General features: G+C 44.8%; 1 protein-coding gene across 10 annotated transcripts in view; it reads right to left on the bottom strand.

The window, feature by feature from the left end:
- Positions 1–20,527, bottom strand: part of MTMR3 (myotubularin related protein 3) — a 75,986-nt gene that overhangs the window by 41,259 nt on the left and 14,200 nt on the right. For 8 of the 10 annotated variants that reach the window (XM_041420508.1, XM_041420504.1, XM_041420509.1 and 5 more), the window contains one exon: positions 1,930–2,007. The gene's annotated coding sequence lies outside the window, so the exon portion shown is untranslated. Of the gene's footprint in view, positions 1–1,929; positions 2,008–7,224; positions 7,292–10,729; positions 10,848–20,527 lie in introns of those variants that run through there. The other 2 variants (XM_041420506.1, XM_041420507.1) reach the window with 2 other exon arrangements.

Genomic DNA, 20,527 nt, shown 5'->3' with positions numbered 1-20,527 from the left:
GCCTGTTTCAGTTTGGATCAGGACTATCAGATGCAAAGGGTGATGCTGCCAAGATAAATGGTACAAGAAGTTATAGGACTGGTTCTAAAGCAAACACTTTGCTCTGGCTGCTGCTGGGCATCAGTGAAACGCTTCAGCAACTTCCCTGCCACCAAAGGAATGCTGAAAATTGCTGACAAAAATAGCAAAAAGGCTGAATTGTTACAGTGAGGCTCTCTGAGCTGCTGGACAGTGAATACCTGGAGAGAAATCATTCCTTTCCCATCACATGCACGAGCTGAGCCTGCTCCCTCCAGCAGCTCAAGGCCACTGGGCTGAGCAAAAGGAAAAGGGAACAGCTCTGGGAGCAGGGATGCAGCACACACTGCTCAGGACAGCCCAAACCACATGTGAATCCACACTTCTTTTATCCCAAAGCTTTCTAACCCATTCCCAGTTTACCAAACTCTTCCCACGGGAACAGAAGGAGGTTCCCAGTGACTGCTGCCACCTCATAAGGGCAATTCTTGCTTTAGAAGCCTTGGAAGTAAGAATATTCCTCATATCATCAACTCCACCAAGCACTCCTGAACCCTCCCCACCGTGCTGCTCCGAGGGACAGCTGGGGACAAAGCCACTCCAGCAGCAAGGGGCTGCACAATCCCGACCTCAGGCTGATCCACACCACTTTTAGGACTGCAGAATGGAAGGAGAATTCTCATTTTCTTCATCTGCAGTTCTGCCCTGACAGTAAAAACCATTTTCCAGAAATGAAATGGAGGTACAAACACAGCTCAGTTAAAAACCTGGCCAGGAAAGCAGCCTTAAATTCAGGCTTCTCCTTATCAATAGGATCACATAAAAATAGCAGCCAGCTTATACACAGAGCAGGGAAATAAAACTTGGTTTTACTGGTACAAATAATGAGTTTGGTCAGGACTGAGGCCAAAAAAAAGGTGATGTTATCAATTTACTGTCTGCCCTTTTACCTGCAACTCCATGTGTGTTAAATTATGTCAAAAAAGAGAATGGTCTTGTTAATTCTCCATCCTTATGTTCTGCTTGAAAGGATAAATGATGAGCAAAGGTTGTAACCTCAGACTCTGCTCAGCTTCTATGGGAACATCTTAATTACCTTTTGTTTCAGATGCACCTTCTGGTTTAAATTATGTACATAATTAAGAGTAGCAATAACCATCTGTTTGCCAGTGAATCTAAACAAAAAAGATTAGCTAAATAAAGGATTGTTCAGATTCACGTATATTTAGATGCAGTTGGACTTTCAGCATAGAAAAGAAAAAACCAGAGGGAAAAAAGGAAAAAGGAAGAATCCAAGCATTTAATTTTGCTCCCTTACCTTCTCCATCCAGACTGAATTCCATGTATTTTAATATCAAAATCAGACTGAGCTGACCCCTGAGCTGTTTACATACAGCGGCACAGCTGCCCTCTGAGCTTGGAATTCAAATTTTTTGGCAAAGGAACATTAGAAAATTTGAGAATTGAACATTCAGGAATGTGCTGTACCTTGAGCAAAAGATGCTTCTGCTGCAAGCTGAAAACTTTTCTCCTCCTTAGGCAGGTGGAGGAAATTTCTGAGATAAGGATAAACACTCAGTTTCCCTGGTCTCAGTCCCTGACAGGGAGGTTTCTCCTCTTTCCTGACAGTGCAGGCTGCAGGGACTGAGTGACTCTCACCAGGATTTACTGGGAGAGCAGCTGACAACATGGACATTTGCACATTGTTCAGGAATAGGAGCAGGACAAAGAATCATCTTGGAAGCTTGGACACAACTAAGAGTCAGGAACCTTCTTTTTCAATAATTAAAGGCTGCAAACTCCAACTCAGTGAAATACTAATTTTTATCTAACATCTTGGGAAACATTTGATTTAATTAAGAGAATAATCAATGATGAGCACAGAATCCACAAACAAGGAGCTAATCTTACCAAAGAATGAGAGAATAAGCAGTCCTCTCTTGTCCCAGAAAGTTCCAACTGTTCTCTTCTGACACTTCACACTGGCAGCTGCAAACACAAAGACAACACTTTAAAACATGAACTTCCCTTGAAAAAACCACTTTTGAACCTGCATCCTAGACAGGACACTCCACTGTAGGGGGAGTTTGGATTAATTCAAGGGGAAAAAGAGAAAGTCTGAGTGCCTTGGAGTTGTAACAAGAGCTTAACATGCCCAGAGAGGGAATTCCAGGCCTGAATTCTGATGGATATGTGTGGATAAGGCCTCTCTTCTGGCAAGAAGCAGGTCTGAAATTGTGGCCACAAAGCAATTCAGAATTTTCATAATGAGTAAACAAAGCCTAAATTACTTCACAATATGAGCTACAGGAGAGAGTTTTATAGAAGATCCAACTGGATTTATATTGATCTTATACTGATCTTCAAAGTGGGTTTAATTTTACACTGCAATTGGCATTTCTGGTCCCAAGAAAGTCACTGAAGACCCTCAAACAGTGGTTGCTGCCCATGTGCTTTGGTCCAGTGGTACAAAAATCCCAGGGATCAGCAATGCTCACGAGGCCACTCCTGCCAAACCCTTTCCTTTGGATTCTCAAATGCTGTACAAAACACTTATTGGATTAAAAATGAGGTAGCGTGCCAGAAATAAACATTTGTCAAAAATTAGATGGAGAAAGTATCTGATCTGCTTCATGCCTACAGTCACTCCAACAGGACCAACATATATCTCCTGTGGCATCAGAAGGACATAAAGTTTAATGCTAAAATACCCAAACACTAAAACTGAAAGTTCCAGACTAACCCCATTGCTCCTAAAGCACACAAGCAGCCAAAGAGACGGGACACCAGTCCCTTGTATCCAAAGGTTTGCTCTTCACAGGAACTTGGATACTCTCCCAGCAGCACACTGCAGCTGGATATGCCTGGAAAGTCCAGCTTCTCCACCATATAATCCTGCTGCTGGAAATAGTTTGCCTGTACTTTGATGTGCCACAACTACTGATAATTTTCACATTCTGGTAAATGAAATAAAATACTTTTGTATTGTGCGTTCATTGTGCCCTTTAGTTTATGGCTTATGACAAGGAAAATAAGTAACACACAGAAAAAGGAGATGTAATTTTAGGACTTAATTTTAGGAGTAGAAAGAAAGAGTTTAAGAAGTTGTGCATCAAGAATTACACATTTCAAGGAGTTGTGCCCCAGGCCCAGCATCACCAGCTGGGTGAGGCAGGGGATTGTCCAGCTCTGCTCTGGGGTGGCCTCTCTTCGAGTGCACCACAATGTCACATGGATCTAAAGCTGCTGGAGATGGACCAAGGAGGGGCACGAGGATGGGGAAGGGGCTCAGGGCACTTGGAATGTTCAGCTGGAGCAGAGGACACTGAGGGGAGACTCCTCAGGGCTGCAGCTCCAATCTCTGCTCTGGGACAGGGACAGGAGCCAGGGAATGGCTGCAGGGCCAGGGCAGCTCAGGCTGAGCTCAGGGAAAGGTTCTTCCCCCAGAGGGTGCTGGCACTGCCCAGGCTCCCCAGGGAATGGGCACAGCCCCGAGGCTGCCAGAGCTCCAGGAGCCTTTGGACAGCGCTGCCAGGGATGGACAGGGTGGGGTTGTTGGGGGTCTGGATCAATGATCCTTGTGGGTCCCTTCCCATGCAGAGTGTTCATGATTCTAAGATTCTAATACAAACTGATATGCACCAGAAGGAATTCTACCATCTCACATGATGGACACTTTAGGGAATCTCATGGAATCTCAGTATTTATACAAACAGAGAGATGAGGATGTGCTCTTACAGAAAGCCCCTGTGTCGATGCCAGCTGTCCAAAACCTCAGCTAAACTTTGATTTACCATTTCATAAAACAGTTTCTAAAAGCAACATTTCATTACCTGCAACAGAGGTCAACTTTGTTTTTATTTTAAAAAAACCTCTCTCAGCCAACAAGTCAAACACCAATCCCAATAATTTTATGGGTTGATAATGAATCCCAGCACCAGATGGGAATGGGCACAGTTTGACTGCGAGGTACCAGCTTGAGCATGCAACAAGTTCAACTTCACAGCTGCCTGTTGATACAAAGTCACCTTTGAGGGGAATATGGAGCAAGTTTATTAAACACACACAAAAAAGCTCTGAAGGCAGACTATACAACTCTAGAACGACTCCTCAGAGACAGTGTTCTGGCCACGTATGTGCTTTTCAAAAGGCAAGATACACATTTCGGGCGCAGGAGCTGGACTGATTTTGTGTGGTTTCAGTCCAAACGAGGGAGAAAAAAAACTTCACAAAATCTGCAACAAGCTTTTTATTGATTTTAATGAGGCTTGGAAGAAGCCACCAAATCTCAAGAGTTTTGTCAAGAAGTTTAAAAACAGGACAAAAATGTTCCAATATAAGCATTAACAATTCCGCTTTCTTGCTGCCAGAGCTCAGCAAACCCCCCCGACACGCTCATCAGCATTCCTGCACAGCTGCCTGTTGATACAAAGTCACCTTTGAGGGGAATATGGAGCAAGTTTATTAAACACACACAAAAAAGCTCTGAAGGCAGACTATACAACTCTAGAACGACTCCTCAGAGACAGTGTTCTGGCCACGTATGTGCTTTTCAAAAGGCAAGATACACATTTCGGGTGCAGGAGCTGGACTGATTTTGTGTGGTTTCAGTCCAAACGAGGGAAAAAAAAAAAAACTTCACAAAATCTGCAACAAGCTTTTTATTGATTTTAATGAGGCTTGGAAGAAGCCACCAAATCTCAAGAGTTTTGTCAAGAAGTTTAAAAACAGGACAAAAATGTTCCAATATAAGCATTAACAATTCCGCTTTCTTGCTGCCAGAGCTCAGCAAACCCCCCCGACACGCTCATCAGCATTCCTGCTGCAAGGCTGCTGGGCTCTGATAAGAACCTCCACTGTTATCACTTCCTAAGTCAACAACTTCTGCCAAAATAAGGGGAAAAAGCTGCCTGTAAGAAGAAACTTGGCTATGAGGGCTGCTGGCCCTCTCCAGAACAGCAGCTCGTGATGGGAGCACTCCCAGGTCAGGAGGAGCTGTTTAATTAACACATCCCTGCACATCCCAGGGAGCTGCCCCACAGGACAGGGATGCAGCCACCCCCTCCAGGTGCTCCCACCACTTCCTCTGCAACGCCTCAGCCGTGTGAAGCACAGAAGGGATCCAGCACCATCAGCAACGACAAGGCGAGGAGATGGAAAAGGGACTGCATCCCTTCATTAAATCCTGACTCAAGTGTGTCTTTAAGGATGGGCTTTGCAGCACCTTTATTGGGCTGTCACACTCTCAGAGCTGGTTTGGTTTAGCAGAGAATGGTTTGGGTTGGAGGAGGCCTTAAAGTCCTTCCACTCCAGCCCAGCCATGGCAGGGACACCTCCCACTGTCCCAGCTGCTCCAAGCCCTGTAGGGCTGGGGCAGCTCTGCAGGTGGGCACTCACCTGGGCAGGGCACAGTCCCCTCCCCTGATTCCAGCACAGGTGCCCAAGGACATCCTGTCACTGCCCAATTCAAACATGTCACAAGTGACTCTGCTCCAGGACTGAAGGGGATAGGAACAAGAACACTTCACTTCTCCTTCAAGTCATCCTCTAAGATCCTGCTCTGGTGCCTATTTTGGGAACCTGGGCATTGGGTGAACACTCAGCACAAAGGTCTCACCTCCAGTTTTTTTTCTTGGAGGACGTTATGGAGAAGTAGATTGTGTATCAATCACACAGTGAAACACAAGTAATAGTACAGCTGGAGGGGGAAATTGCAAATAATTGTTTCCAAACTGTAAAACTTTCATCCCTGGCCATACCCCAACCCCTGGGATTCCAAGAGCTACCCAATCCAGCATCAAAGCCAGTCCTACTCTGAGCAGTGACGGACTACAGAACCTCCAAAATCTAAATTATTTGAGCCTGTGACAGTGTTTTTCTTGACATTTATTTTAATAAAACATTGGCAAATTGCTAGGAAAAGCACTCTGGAGAAGTTTCAATCAACATGTTTGTTTAATTAGGTGACTGGAAAGTTGTCTCTACAGTTTCTTTGCTGAAAGGCTCTATCAGCCAAAGCAGGAGAGCCATGATTTGATAAGCATGGGAATGGCACAAGGGAAAAATAATGGCGGAGAAAAACAAATCCAGATTTTCTCTAGGTGCCAGTTATCCTCATAAAGATGTAAACAAACACAACCAAATGAAGCTTTTTTCCTTCTAACTGACTATTTTGAAGATGTATTTTCCCCTCCCTTTGCCAAAATATGGCATTTCCACACCGGTTGTGCCACACCATGTCCCAACCTAACATGATGCAAGTGTGGTTTCTGATGAGAAGTTCTGCATTCCTGTTTACATTTTGAACTTCCCAAAATTGCTGTTCCCACTCACCCCAGCTCTGCCATGAGGGGAACCTTCTCTTGCACGGGATTACCACACACCTCATTTCTTTCATCACCTCTGGGTTTGGCTGCTGCCTGCTCACTTTAGCTCAGAGGTTGTTCTTCTCCTCCTCTCTCCTTTTTCTGTTCTTCCTGGTGGATTTGAGCTTCCTTTCCCCGCTATTTTTACACAACTCTTAGCGTGCTCCGGAGCAGGAACGCAGTGCTGCTATCAGCTGCCCACCAGCTGGGGGATGTGGTCAGCTGGTGGCCGAGCTGGAAACCACAGAGCCATGAGAGCACTGGGAATGCAGCAGCTCCCCAGGCTGCATGGGGCAAGGCTGCTCCTTAACAGAAAGTTTGAAAACGTGCACATGGAGAAGAAGGAATGCTGATCCTCAGGGAGGCATTTTCTGGTTTGTAGTGCCACGTGTCACAGAACTCTTAAGGTTGAAAAAGACGTCTGAGGCCACTGATTGGCACCACTGTGTTCACCACTGCCCCAAGTCCCCAAGGGCCACATTCACAGTGCTGTTAAATCTCTCCAGGGACGGGGACACCAGCACTGCCCTGGGCAGCTATGCCAGAGCTGGACAACCATTTCCATGAGGAAATCTTCCCTAATATCCACCCTGAGCCTCCCCTGGCCCAGCCTGAGGCCGTTCCCTCTCCTCCTGTCCCTGTTCCCTGGAGCACAGCCCGACCCCCCCGGCTGTCCCCTCCTGTCAGGAGCTGTGCAGAGCCACAAGGTCCCCCCTGAGCCTCCTTTTCTCCAGGCTGAAAAACCCCAGTTCTCTCCATCTTGTCCATCATCCAGTTCCCTGAAGGAAATGACATCGTTCCAGCTGGAAATGAAGGTGTGCACACAGCCACACTCAAATACCTGACAGGGAGGGCAGAACAGCCACACGGAACACCCCACGTTCCCACAGCACCGATGGAACTGTCCTGCATCAGAGCATTTTGAAAAGATCTCATTCCACTTTCTGTTCTCTCTGCTTTTATGAGTGAAGAATAAAATTAATTAGAAGAGTCCAAAGCATCAAAAAAGTTTTGTCAACACCTGTCACTGCACTGACTCATCCACTAATGGCAGGTCGGCATTTGGGCTTCCTTCATCTTCCCACTCGGAAGTGGCATTAATCTGCTTTTAAAGCAGTTTGATTAAGCTGATTATCTTTGCAGATTTGTTAAAGATCACTTCTTGCACTCTTCAGAAATTAAATGCAGAAGCAACAGTTCAAAGTTAAAGCAAAAAAAACAACTTGAAAGGAAAGCAGAACTTGGAATGACAGAGGAAGGCAAGAGAAGCACTTCTGGGGGTCTGATAGCAACAGATACTACAGAAAAATTTGATTTTGCATTAAGAAAGATCCTTTTTTCCCATAATTGATGTCTAGAATAAAAATCAGTATTTATCTGGGATAACAGTATTAATTATTCCCAAAAAAGAGGCTTTTTAGGAAAGTGCTCCCAAATAAAAGACTCTATATCAGTATTTTCCTTCACTGATCTCAAAACAACCCAGGTCAAAAGACCACAGCAAGCTTGAAACCAAAATCCACAACAAAATGTCACTTTTTCTTACAAAATTCCAGGTTCTCTTTTAATTCCTTTTTAATTTGGATAAAAACCCTGGGATCTAAAGGCTGCAATTATTCACACATAAGCCAGGATACAATTTACCCATCACAGATCTTCTGTACCATGTCTATAATTTTCCTTTTATTTCAATTACTCCATATTCCTCCATTTTATTGCATGACAGAGGAGGAACAGCTACCAGGGACCAATAGCTACAGAGATCAGTCTGAACTGTGGAGAAACCTGGAAGGAAGGGAAATGAATCTGAATTTTACTATGGAAGCTGACAGGGCACAGACTCAGTGGATTTGTGGAGGTTCTAGGCTGGAAAGGTGACCAGGTGTGCTGGGAAGGGGATTTATGCCAACAGGTAACCAAAGAACCATGAAATGCAGGGAAATATCAGACTGGAGTTATGAAACAAACAGCACGGCTAGACCAGGCAGCAGAAGTTTCCATTTGAAAAGGCATAATGGTGAAAGAAGGGAATCATTTGCTCCTCACAGTTCCCATTTTTCCATTAAGGTCCTCACAGCCCATTTGCCATGAGTCACATTCCCTCCCCTCTGTCTGCCTTTTTAGAAGGAAGGCAGCAAACAAGGAGAAGTGGCTGTTAATCAAAGTCTCCAAGGTTTTACTCATCCTCCCAAAACACTTCTTCATCCCCCTTCCCTCCTCCAGGCACATCTTGCTGCAGCTCAGACCTTCCTGTAAGAGCCTCAGCAGTGGGAAGGGGCAGCAGCCCCTCCCAGAGGAGCATCCCACACTGCCCAGGACAGCTCCTCACCTGCTGGGATTTCCCAACAGCAACACTACAGACACCAACAAGGAATAAAAAAGAGAAAGAAGGGTTTGAAAATAGGAAGAATCAAGAAGCAAATGTGATTTGAAAGGTCCTCTGGAGTTTCAATATACACTCCCATAAGACTTTTCTCCCAGCCTGAACTTGCTCAGGACAACACACACAGTCATAGCTCTCAGCTCCTCAGTCGACCTCATTTTCATCACAACTTTTTCTGGAATAAAACTTTGAAAATCTCTTTAACAAAACACCACTGGATACTTTTGTTGTGAGACAATTTTTTGAAATAGCAAATACCTCTTACTAATAATCTATTCATGCTCTAAGAAATAAATGCCTAAGCTATTACAAGGTGCTCCTAATGTGGCCCTTGGTCCCCACAAAGGCCCAGCAATCATGGAATGGTTTGGGTTGGAAGGGACCTGAAAGCCCATCCAGTGCCACCCCTGCCATGGCAGGGACACCTTCCACTGTCCCAGGCTGCTCCAAGCCCTGTCCAGCCTGGCCTTGGGCACTGCCAGGGATCCAGGGGCTCCCACAGCTGCTCTGGGCACCCTGTGCCAGGGCCTCCCCACAGTCCCAGGGAACAATTCCTTCCCAATTTCCCATCTGTCCCTGCCCTTTGGCAGGGGGAAGCCATTCCCCATGTCCTGTCCCTCAATATTATGACAAAACCCCCTCTCCAGCATCACTGTGTTGCACAGCAGCAAGAGTGGGGGACAAGCAGGACTCTAAGGTCTGTTTGCTGTTACTAAGACCTAGAATGAGACATCCCTTTCTCTGCTTGCACACCTTGCACAACGTAATTATGGGTAAAGCTTTAATCCATTAATTCTTCCATCACATTGAGAAGACCTGTCCTGTCAAGGAGGCCATGGTGATCCACACAGCCACCCTCAGTGCCTCCCTCGAGGAACGGAAGCATCGCAAGCTGCGTTCCAGGACTCGCACCGGATCACCTTACACGACTGCAAAGCGAACACTGCAGACTAACCCAGCACTTGGTAAAATTGTGGCACACTCCAAAAATGCCTTTTTTGATGTGGTATTAAGGTGGTTTTCCTTTAAAACAGACTATGCTGCTATTCCCTGAAGCATGGTGAGCCAGCAGAAAGGGTACTGCTCCCATACTCCTCCCAAACAAAACACCCCTCCTTCCTTATTTTACACAACTCTGGCATTTCAGACCCATGATGGCACATTCCAACTCCTCAGCACAAGATAAAACTAATCCAGAGAGCAGATCTTGGAACCACCACTCCACAGTGCTGTAGACATTGTTTGCTTCCAGAGCAGCACAGCCTGAAAAACTGCAAGACACTTCAGATTTCTAGAATTGGAGGCAGCTTAAGAATCACTTCAGCTCCTGCAGAAATGACATTTATTTACAGAACTAATCAATTAGCCTGTTCATCTCTTAGCCTGCTCACTTCTTTGCCTATTCAAGTAGTTTCAGTTTGAATGGCAGAGTTTACAGTTCAGACACCAAGCACCCTCCCAAAGCCCTGATCCACTTCAGAGCTGTCAAGCACACGACTGCATTCTGTACTGAAGGGAATTGAAGGGGCTTTTAGGAGTAATTCATGTATTTCTGCCAGAATCTGTGAACCTGAGGATGAAGAGCCCTTCCCTTCAAAGTCTCTTCAATCACCGTGGCAGGGGACAAGTGTGTTTGATCCCAGCATTTTTTACAGTATAAAATAGTAATTAATTCAAACCAAGAAAAGCCTTGAGTTCAGGTATTCCCTTATTAGCCCATGCAAAACAATCCTGAACAGAATAAAATAGCCATATTGAAAGAGCTGACCTAAGCTGAGAGACAGCTTTATTTAGCTACAAGCAACCCCTTTTGATGAACTGACTCCCTAAATTACACATTTCAGGAACTAATCAAGGATCAGAGTAGCTTTTCTAAGCTCCCAAAAAGCTGTTTCCTAGAGCGCAGTCCACACACTTGTTTGGCCATCACCCACGAGGCTGCCAAGCCACCAAGAGCACTCACCATTCACCAGAAGCTCCGTGTGTGCAAATACTGCAGAAGTCAAATTTGGATGAGATAAAGCCAAGTGTGCTTGTCCATGATAAGGGGACCAGTAAGAGCTGTGTCAGGAAACCCCAGCAGCTCAAGGGACTGCACAGAGCTTTCTGTGGGGTCCTATTTACCCAGCAAGTTCCAGGCACACCCAGGATTTACCAGAACAGAGTCCTGCCCTCCCTGCACTTGAGCAGCAACAACTTCCAGGGAGAAAACAACCAGGCATTTCCATCAGCCCACTGCCAGTTCCAGCTTCTCCAAACTTTCAGCAGTTTCCAGTCAAGTCACCTACAGAGGGAGAAGATTCCCAGTGGCATTGCCTCAGCCAGGCACAGCAGGGAAGAGCTCCGGCTCCCTACAGGAATTAAGACACACTCAGGACTCGGACACCTTCTCCTGTTAATTCCTGCATTTAGACCACAAGGGACAAACTGGTTTGGATAATGTACAGCACAATGCCTCCAGCAAACCTGCTGCTTCCTGGCCTTTCCCTGCTCAGCTGATCCACAGCACCATGGAATGGTTTGGGTTGGAAAGACCCGTAAAGCTCATCCAGTTCCACCCCTTGCTGTGGGCAGGGACACCTTTCACTATCCCAGGGTGCTCCAAGCCCCAGTGTCCAACCTGGCTTAGAACTCATCAGTTCACTAAAGTGAAAAGAAAAAGGAGGAAAAGCAAATACTTTCCCTCCTGTAATTAAACTGCCTCAGTATCTTCCAAGTATTAAGACAGTTGTTTATTCCTATCTTTTTCCACTTGTGGAAAGTCACAGTTTATTTCAGAAGCAGGAAATGTAACAGCAAAATACTAGTTTCCATTCACAAGCTGCACTTAAATAAGAGCTGGAGATGGACCTCAACTCAAACAAACAGCAGGCAAAGAAAAAGAATCTCAGAGAGGGTCCTGTGCATGAAGGCACAGGAAAGGGACATGGAGCTGTCTGAGGATCCAGCTTTAGTGAAACTGCATCCCACCAAGAGCCTCAGCAGGGCAGCCACCAGGGACTGAGGCAGCACAGCCCTTTGATGTGGGAGGCAGGAGCCCACGGAGGAGTCTTGCAGCTCTTGTGATCGCCTCAAGAAATGTTTTAATGGGCTTCAATTCCCGTAGCTGGTTTGGAAGATCAATTACACACATTAGCAGTATCTGGTGTGAAGTACTGAGCTCTTTAATAGAGCAGTTAATTTTGTCACACTGCACTATGCATTCCTCCAGAGACACAACAGTGCTGCTTCAGAACCAGCTGACTAACACACATTTTTCTACTTTTATGTATCTTTAAGCCCAATAGTCCTCCATCAACTAAATCAAGTTAGATGCTCTGCAATGTTCAAATCTTAAACAATGTCAAAGGCAAGAATGACTACAATTTCTAAAGTCATATCTCCAGGCTGCCCAGGGAGGCTGAGTTCAGTCAGGACAAGTCCCCAAAATACTTCCTCCACGACAACTTCCATAATATTGAAAGTACACTGGCTTGTTCCCTTACACTGAAGTCGCACAGCCTTTCAGTGCCAGGAAGGAATTTACTTGGATTAACAGAATATGCTTATTCTAAAAAACTAAACAGCACAAAGTCAAAGTTAAATATATTCAGGCATTTCAGAGACACCAAAGAAGGGTTTGTGGTTGCTTGAGGCAAGGATGGGTATCAAAACACAGTTTCAGCTGGAATTGAAATTGAGTTCTGCAAAAGACTGCAGCTCTGCCAGTGAAACAAGGTTTGACAGAGCTCCCGTTAACAGCCACAGGCTCGCCCTTCTCTTATTTAAAGGTAAAATCCACTGAAGTCCAAGCTTCCATAGAAGGGTACCAGTAGATATTGGAAAAGGGAATTCATTCTATAGGGTACCTGTATCTCCTTTGGTCAATCCTGCCATCCACGCAGGGATTCCAACAGGAATGAGTTTTTCTGCAGAACAGGAAGATTTCCCTTCCTACCTGCTCATTTAAATCAGACCACACCAAGTTCTCTATAGCAGATGAGTTTTAACTAAAAGAGCTATTCCTCCAGTATCCTATTTTACACTAAAAGACCTTTTCAAAAGCACAACAAATTAGTATATACAGACACTTATTTAAAACCTCTCTCACTTATTTTCCCTAAAGAAATTCATTCCTTTTGGTAGATACAACAAACTCTGAGAAGGAAGAATAATAGTACAAAGAACGTAAGTACTCATTTAAGTGTTTTATCCTTTAGAGAACATTCACTCCTTCCCTCAAAACAAACTAATTTACTAAGAAAGACTTGGTTGCAATTAAGAGATAAATCATCATTTTAAAGAAACAAAGGTTTGGGCTCTCCATCACATTACCAAACACAACACATCTGCATCTCTCCCACAGGCATTGCAGAAGTCAGAGCAGTTCACAGCTCACTCTGTTATTGATGCATCAGGGAAGGTAATTTTCATTTAATTCCAGATTCTAAAAAAATATGTATGTCATATACGCAAGACTGCAGTTATCCACTACAATTTTTTGCATTTAAATCATTATCAACCAGCAGGACTTAACCTTTCTTTAAGGAATATAAACATTTATAACCATCCTTACAGTAAGTTTATCATGTCCCCTTTAAATTGCACGTTAGAAAAACATACAAGAGCACATGTGCATTAATCCACAAGCTTTCCTAAAGATGAGAAAACAGCACAAGTCACATTTGTAACACTGCAGTTCTTACCTGTGACTTGCAGATCTCAAGCTTCAATTAAATACACAGAAGTGGCACTCCACAATAAAATTAAGATCAACTAAATCAATCTATTTTTGGTCTCTATCATTCCATTTGAAGCACCCTCTAATAACCATCTGAGTATCAAAACTAAGTCTGTACTTGCTAAACATGAACTCTGAGAAATCTGCATTAAACCCATGAGAATACAATATTCAAGGTGCATTTGCTAGGAGTGAAAAAGTACATCTGGCAAATTTTGGTTTAAAAAAGTAGTTACAACATAAATACGGAGCAATAAACATTGGAGTTTGGGTCCTGCCCTACTGCCTTTCCTCTGATGAAATCAAATGGCAAAAGCCCCTGACCTGAGCTGACACCCTGGGTCGTGCTGCACACACAGGATGGAGCTGCTGAAAATGAGCAAACAATTCTCAATCTCCGTTTGCTCAGGTACTCAAGTTCCTCCTTAAACATCTTATGAGGTGCAATCTCTGGTCAAAATCCAAACCAAGAGAGGGCAGGAATTTCTCCCCTTCCCGTAACTCTCCAGCTGCCTGCAGTAACACTTGCCATCAGATCCAGGGGATGGACTTCCCAGAAAGCTTTCCTTCAGAGACACCAATTCCCTACCAGATTTATGTCACAGAAACAAGGTTGAATATCCAATTAGAAAACAAACAGAAGTTACTTCTGCCCCTTTGAGTGCAAATGGGAACATACAAAGAACCAAGATCAATATGGAAAAAAAAAAAATCCAGAACAATTGGAATGTGTGGAGAACAGCACAGCAGGGAGTGCAAGCCCCCAGTGGCACAGTTCCATTACATCCCCTTGTTCTTTGGACTCATCCAGCTGAGGTTTGAGGATCACCAGGCACATCCTCCCTTGACAATCAATTCCAGTGTTAAGGCTGGAATCAGACCAACTTCAGAGAAACACTCGAAGGCAAAGGAAACCTTCAAGCTCTGAGCAAAACAAACAAGGGTAAGAACAATGCTCAGAATACTTAAGTGTGCTTTGCTTTTACTGTAAGCCTTTATTTCAGAAGGTTATGCAGCTGATGTAACACAAATCTACATGTGAAGACAAATCTAGAAGCAAATGCTCAGAGCTGAGATGAAAAAGTATCTGTAATTTAGATAAATAACAGCTCGCTGCAGGAACAACCTCAGCATTCAGGTCTTGTATTTCAGAGCCTGCACAATTTTGCTCATTTAGATTTAAATGCCAAAAAATAGTCCAACTCCTCTCCTGGATGGAAGATTACATCTTTATGCAGGAAAGCTTAGCTGGAAGCTTAGATGAGTCTGTCAAGGAAGAACAAGGATCCATGGTATGTACGTTTATGAGAAGTACCACTTCTGTGTCATTAGCCTGGAGATGCGACATCTCTGCATCAGCTCCAGGTCCAGCTGACAGAACTGTTCCACAGGAATTCCCTGATGGGAGAGGTCTCCAAAATAAAAATGCCACCATGAACCAGCACTTACAGCCAAACTTCCATATTCTGCCTGAACAACTTGAGGCTTGAACTAAAGATTTCTCTTTTCCAGTTGCTACTGAGTTGGGTGCTGAAAAACAGATCCTGCAAGAACAGGTGGGACAAAGTGGCCTGCTCTGGTATTTTACTATTTCACATATTTCAGGAAGTCAGAGCACTGGTGTGGAAGCACTGCTGTAAGGGAAGAGATCCTTGACAGGCTGACAGTGCTGCATTTTTGGCCTAAGATGCTACATGGAATTGCACAGTGAATAAACAAGGGAGGCAAAGCTGACAGCCCAAGCCCTGCATTAATGAGCCAGCAGGTATTTTCACTGCTCATACATGCCACAGAAATCATCTTGCAATTGCAGCCTAAAGCAGCCCTACATAAAAACCATGGAGTGAAGGGTTACACATTAGGAAATGCAAGCACTGTGATCACCTGTGAAGCTTCTGTTCAGCCTCTCTTGGAATATACATGACCCTTAATTCCCTTCTCAGTCCTCTTCTTCCCATAAACCCTCACCCAGTGATCTGGGGAGGACAAAACTCCCTGAACCCAGAACTTTTCACACAGTCCTTTTCCTTAAACCCTGCAGTCAGTGTGGAATCCTGAAGCAGGTCAGTCCTTCTTGCACTGCTCCTTTTAAGGCACCTCTTATGCTAAGGATCCACAGCACTCACCAGAGCTCCCACACTGTTCTGTATGTTAATGGACTTTTTAAAGGCTGGAAAACAAATTATAGTACAAGTTCAAGCCATCAGAAAGATCTTCTGTGCCCAGAACAGATGTCCAGAGTTCAGTTTTTTGAATACTCACGATTTTTTTAGTATTCCTGCTCTGTGTTTGGGAAATACAACTCCATTACCAGGGGTCTGAGCAACAGTCGAGCACTCAGGCCTGGAGTTGTGTACTCAGCACCCAAACCATAACTCTACACCCACCTGGAAATGTTCCCAGCAACTTCCTAGCCAGGACCACAACCCACAACCAGGCAGGGACACACCTGCCTCTCCAGGATGGCACCAGCCTGACTCACCAGACCATCACCTACAACTTCTTCCCAGATAAAGCCACCTCACCCAGTGCTTCCACAAATACCAGGTAATTTAAAATCTTATTGGGCCACCTGGAAATTCTGGATTTCTTCAGGTGTCCCATCCTTCTACAGCCTCTGTTTAGAATTGCCTCAGTTATCACCTGTGGGGATGAACTACTGATGTCAGCACACTCACAGCAATACTCAAAAGATCAGACAGATAGTTAGACACCTGAACATCCAATCCAAATTATAGTACAAGTTCAAGCCATCAGAAAGATCTTCTGTGCCCAGAACAGATGTCCAGAGTTCAGTTTTTTGAATACTCACGATTTTTTTAGTATTCCTGCTCTGTGTTTGGGAAATACAACTCCATTACCAGGGGTCTGAGCAGCAGTCGAGCACTCAGGCCTGGAGTTGTGTACTCAGCACCCAAACCATAACTCTACACCCACCTGGAAATGTTCCCAGCAACTTCCTAGCCAGGACCACAACCCACAACCAGGCAGGGACACACCTGCCTCTCCAGGATGGCACCAGCCTGACTCACCAGACCATCACCTACAACTTCTTCCCAGATAAAGCCACCTCACCCAGTGCTTCCACAAATACCAGGTAATTTAAAATCTTATTGGGCCACCTGGAAATTCTGGATTTCTTCAGGTGTCCCATCCTTCTACAGCCTCTGTTTAGAATTGCCTCAGTTATCACCTGTGGGGATGAACTACTGATGTCAGCACACTCACAGCAATACTCAAAAGATCAGACAGATAGTTCAACACCTGAACATCCAATCATTCCTCCCACAAACAGCCTAATCTTTATTTATATTAGTTTATTGGCTCAATTGCACAGCACAGACAAACCCCTGGCAAGCCTTCAGAACAGACCAGCACTCCCAGCTGGCACAGGAGCTTCATCAGCCATGGCCATTGGCACCAGGAAGCCCAGCTCATCTGGCTCTGGGCACCAGCTATTCCTGCAGCAACTTTAAAGCAGGCTATTTTCTTGAAACCATTGACAAAAAAACCCACTAAATTAGCTCACAAGTCAGTTTGTGTAACACAGCACAAGCCACCTGCCTCAGTGAGGCCCCAGTGCCACGCTTTGTCTGCCACAGCTTTAACTTTTACTTAACTTATCAAAAGGATGTCAGAAGTCTCATGCAAGTTCACCTCTAACGTACTCGTTATCCTCTTAGGAGCCATTGAATGAAATGTGAGTTAATGAATAACACAGCAGGAATTATTTCATTATCCCCATGGTGAGAGAGAGCCATCTAATTCTTGGATGTGATGTCAGACTTGAGAAACAGCCAGTGGTACTTACTCAGGCTCCCACTGCTCACTCAACTGCTACAGCAGTGCTGTTCCCAGAGCAAGGCTGCAGGCTGCTCTGACAGCACAGCAAAGCTGCTCCAGGAGAAATCAGGAATTCAAGCAGCAGGAGTGAGGAACTGGAGTCACTCTGCTCCCACAGAAGGCAGAGGTTTCTAGCAGCCCACATTTAATGTGCAGGCCTTGCACAGGTATGGCAATCAGGGCAGTAAGAGCAAGTCAGGGCTTCACATTTCCCTCTTTTACAGTGCCAACCCCACTGCAAGTCACCATTTGTCTCTGCTACTAAGTCAACCTGTCCATTAAGCTCCATCAGAACCCCAGGACACCTACTGAAAGGGAAGTCTGAAGCAAGGTATAGATCCTTCATCAGTCATTGGCAATGCCCCATCTTTTGGCATTCCAAGCTGTCTCACTCCCACTTTAGCTAAACTAACACTTTTCACTATAGAACTTGATGCATTGTGGCTTCAAGTAAACATTCACTGCTCTGTGAAATACTTGTATCTCCTGCAGGTAGTGAGGAGAACAATTCCAAAGAAAGACCAAAGTGTCCTTCAGGTCATAATCTGCCTGCAAATTATGCAGGCAAACCAGCTCTAGATTGCCTGAAGAGTTTGCATGTTTAAAAGACCAGGCAGCTTCGGAAGGTGTTCAGAGCTGGTACTTTATTATTTCCTCACTGTGAAGTCCATCCTCACTGCTCAGGACAGCCATGCCTGGCAGTGCCAGTTTGGCTCCCAGGACACACATTTCTTCCTGTCCAGAACAGCCCCATACTTCCTTCACATTAGGAGGAGCAGTCAGGAGTAAGAAAGCAGCAAACATTTGAACAGCTCACACCAATCCATTACAGAGCCTACAAGTATTATTTACCAGGTGTTCCCCTCTAACAACCTGCCCAATGAAGAATAAACTACAGTACAAGCAAGCTAAAAAACTAAGCAAGAAGAAAAGCTGGAAAGCCTGGGAGACCAAAGGTAGATAATGGACTTGTCATGCAGACAGAAAACCAGAACTATCTCCCTAACATGACATAGCCAATGAAAGGCCCAACAGAAGCAGATTTCTCTGCACGGACTGCAGAAATTCTCATTCAAGGGAAAGATTTCCCCCTGCTGCTTGCACTCACTCCTGACAGCCCCAGAGCACCGAGTCTGTGTAACACTCAGAAGCAAAGGACAATCCTGCCACACTCCTTATCAAATGGAAAGAAACACTATCTTCAAACCTAGCACGTGCTGTCCTGTCATTCTCACATGAGTGTGCACATGGAGGATGTATTCATAGTCCAGGCCTGGCATCACAATCACTGTCAGGAGTGCAGTGCTGCAGTGTATTCAGAATGGCTCTGTTAATACTATAGTTCAATTCCATGATACTGTTCATATATCCCAGCCTGCAAACCCACTATTGTTCCACAAGCATTCAACTTCAATTCTTCAATAACTGCTCATGTGCACATGGAGGATGTATTCATAGTCCAGGCCTGGCATCACAATCACTGTCAGGAGTGCAGTGCTGCAGTGTATTTAGAATGGCTCTGTTAATACTATAGTTCAATTCCATGATACTGTTCATATATCCCAGGCTGCAAACCCACTATTGTTCCACAAACATTCAATTCTTCAATAACTGCTCGAAATACCAATACTTAAGATACAAATCTCATGGCAGTACCTGTAAAACTGACAGAAAATTCAGCAACAAACTACAAAAAGCTGACTTTGGAGCAACTTTCTGTCAGGTGAGAAGCTCCTGAGCTGGCATGGAGCAGCACTGCCCTGTGAGGAGCATCTGTGTGCAGGAACAGCTGAGCCTCTGAGTCAGCCCAAGGTGCTCACCCCGCAGGCAGTGCCCACTCAGCCCTCAGCTGCTCAGCAGAGCACACAGCTGCCTCAATGCCCAGCAATCAGTGCACAACACAGAATGAGGTAGGAACCACCTTTCCAAGGTGTGATGCCACCTAAGAGGGCAGTGGGATTGAACTGCTGCCCTCAGCTGAGGCTGGGAGCTCTCATTCTGGCTTGTACACTGACACTGCTGAAGCTGAACCACGTGCTTGCATTCCCACCGAGTCAGAGCTGTCCTTACACAACACATCCAAGTTCCTCAGGGCTGCTCAGCAGGCCCTTCAGAGGCTGCAGCTGTGCTCCTTCTACAGCTGTGCTGGTTAACCAGGCTCTCCTGCCAAAGAAACTGCCAAAGCCATGCACAGCCAAGAGAGATTGGTCTCTCCTGGAAGCATCCTCAGTGCCATGCCCACAGCAACTGCATACAAAAACTGCCCCTGGGACCTTAAGGCAGATTCTCCTCAGCAACAGACAGATTTTGTGTCAGATATTGTCTCCTTTCAGCAGTCCCACAGTCTATCCCTCAGTGAGCAGCTCTTACCTATTTTCACCACACACTTCAGAAGACAGACACACACTCGATTCAGCGGTGTGGTCTGGTGGGAGAACAGGGCAGCAATATCCAAGCTCCTTTAACTCCACAGTTTCCAGCTTAAAAACACTTAGGACTCAGTAGAAGGGAGTAAACAGTGTCATGCAGACTGTCTGGGGAAGCATCAGTCATTTAAAAATATAGCTGCACACTGCAGGGGTTCAAAAGTGAACAAGAGCTCAGACATTCCCTCTGTTAACAAAGCCACCACAGCTCTTCCTCACACCCCAAGCTTTTTCCTAGCATTAAGCAGCTAAGTGAAAGTCAGTTATAAAGTCATTTTATCACAACTATTTTCTCAAAGCTTAAAAATTAAATCAAGTACTCTGCTACTGGAATTTTCATTACCAGGAAGTTGCAATAATGCTTATTGCATTATGGTTACTGGTTTGTTCTCCCAATATGATAACTGCATCAGTTCAATGCTTTGAGTTAATTATTATTGTTTAACTGAGGTAAATGCAAACAGAAACCTAAACAGCATGGAATAAATAGTAGGAAACCAAGCTCAACTACGTAAAGATAAACCAAATACTTCAGGATCACCTGCAAGTATTAGGGAAATTCCCACAGAGCTCTCATACATATCAAAAATTAAAAGACCTGACAATCACAGCTTCAGAAAACGGCCACAGGAAAACTATACAGTGAGGTAAAGACACAGGCTTTTTTCCTGTATCTTGACACTTGGAATAAGCTCTGAAGAAAGGTTTATTACAATCTTTTTTAAAAAGTACTAGACCATAGATTGCAATATTTCAAAAATATTCTGTCATA

Source organism: Onychostruthus taczanowskii, unplaced genomic scaffold (genome assembly GCF_017590055.1).
Source record: "Onychostruthus taczanowskii isolate IOZ18803 unplaced genomic scaffold, ASM1759005v1 scaffold64, whole genome shotgun sequence".
NCBI classification, from domain to species: domain Eukaryota; kingdom Metazoa; phylum Chordata; class Aves; order Passeriformes; family Passeridae; genus Onychostruthus; species Onychostruthus taczanowskii.
Note: the sequence above shows the minus strand (reverse complement) of the source record. Positions and strands in the feature narration are given on the sequence as shown.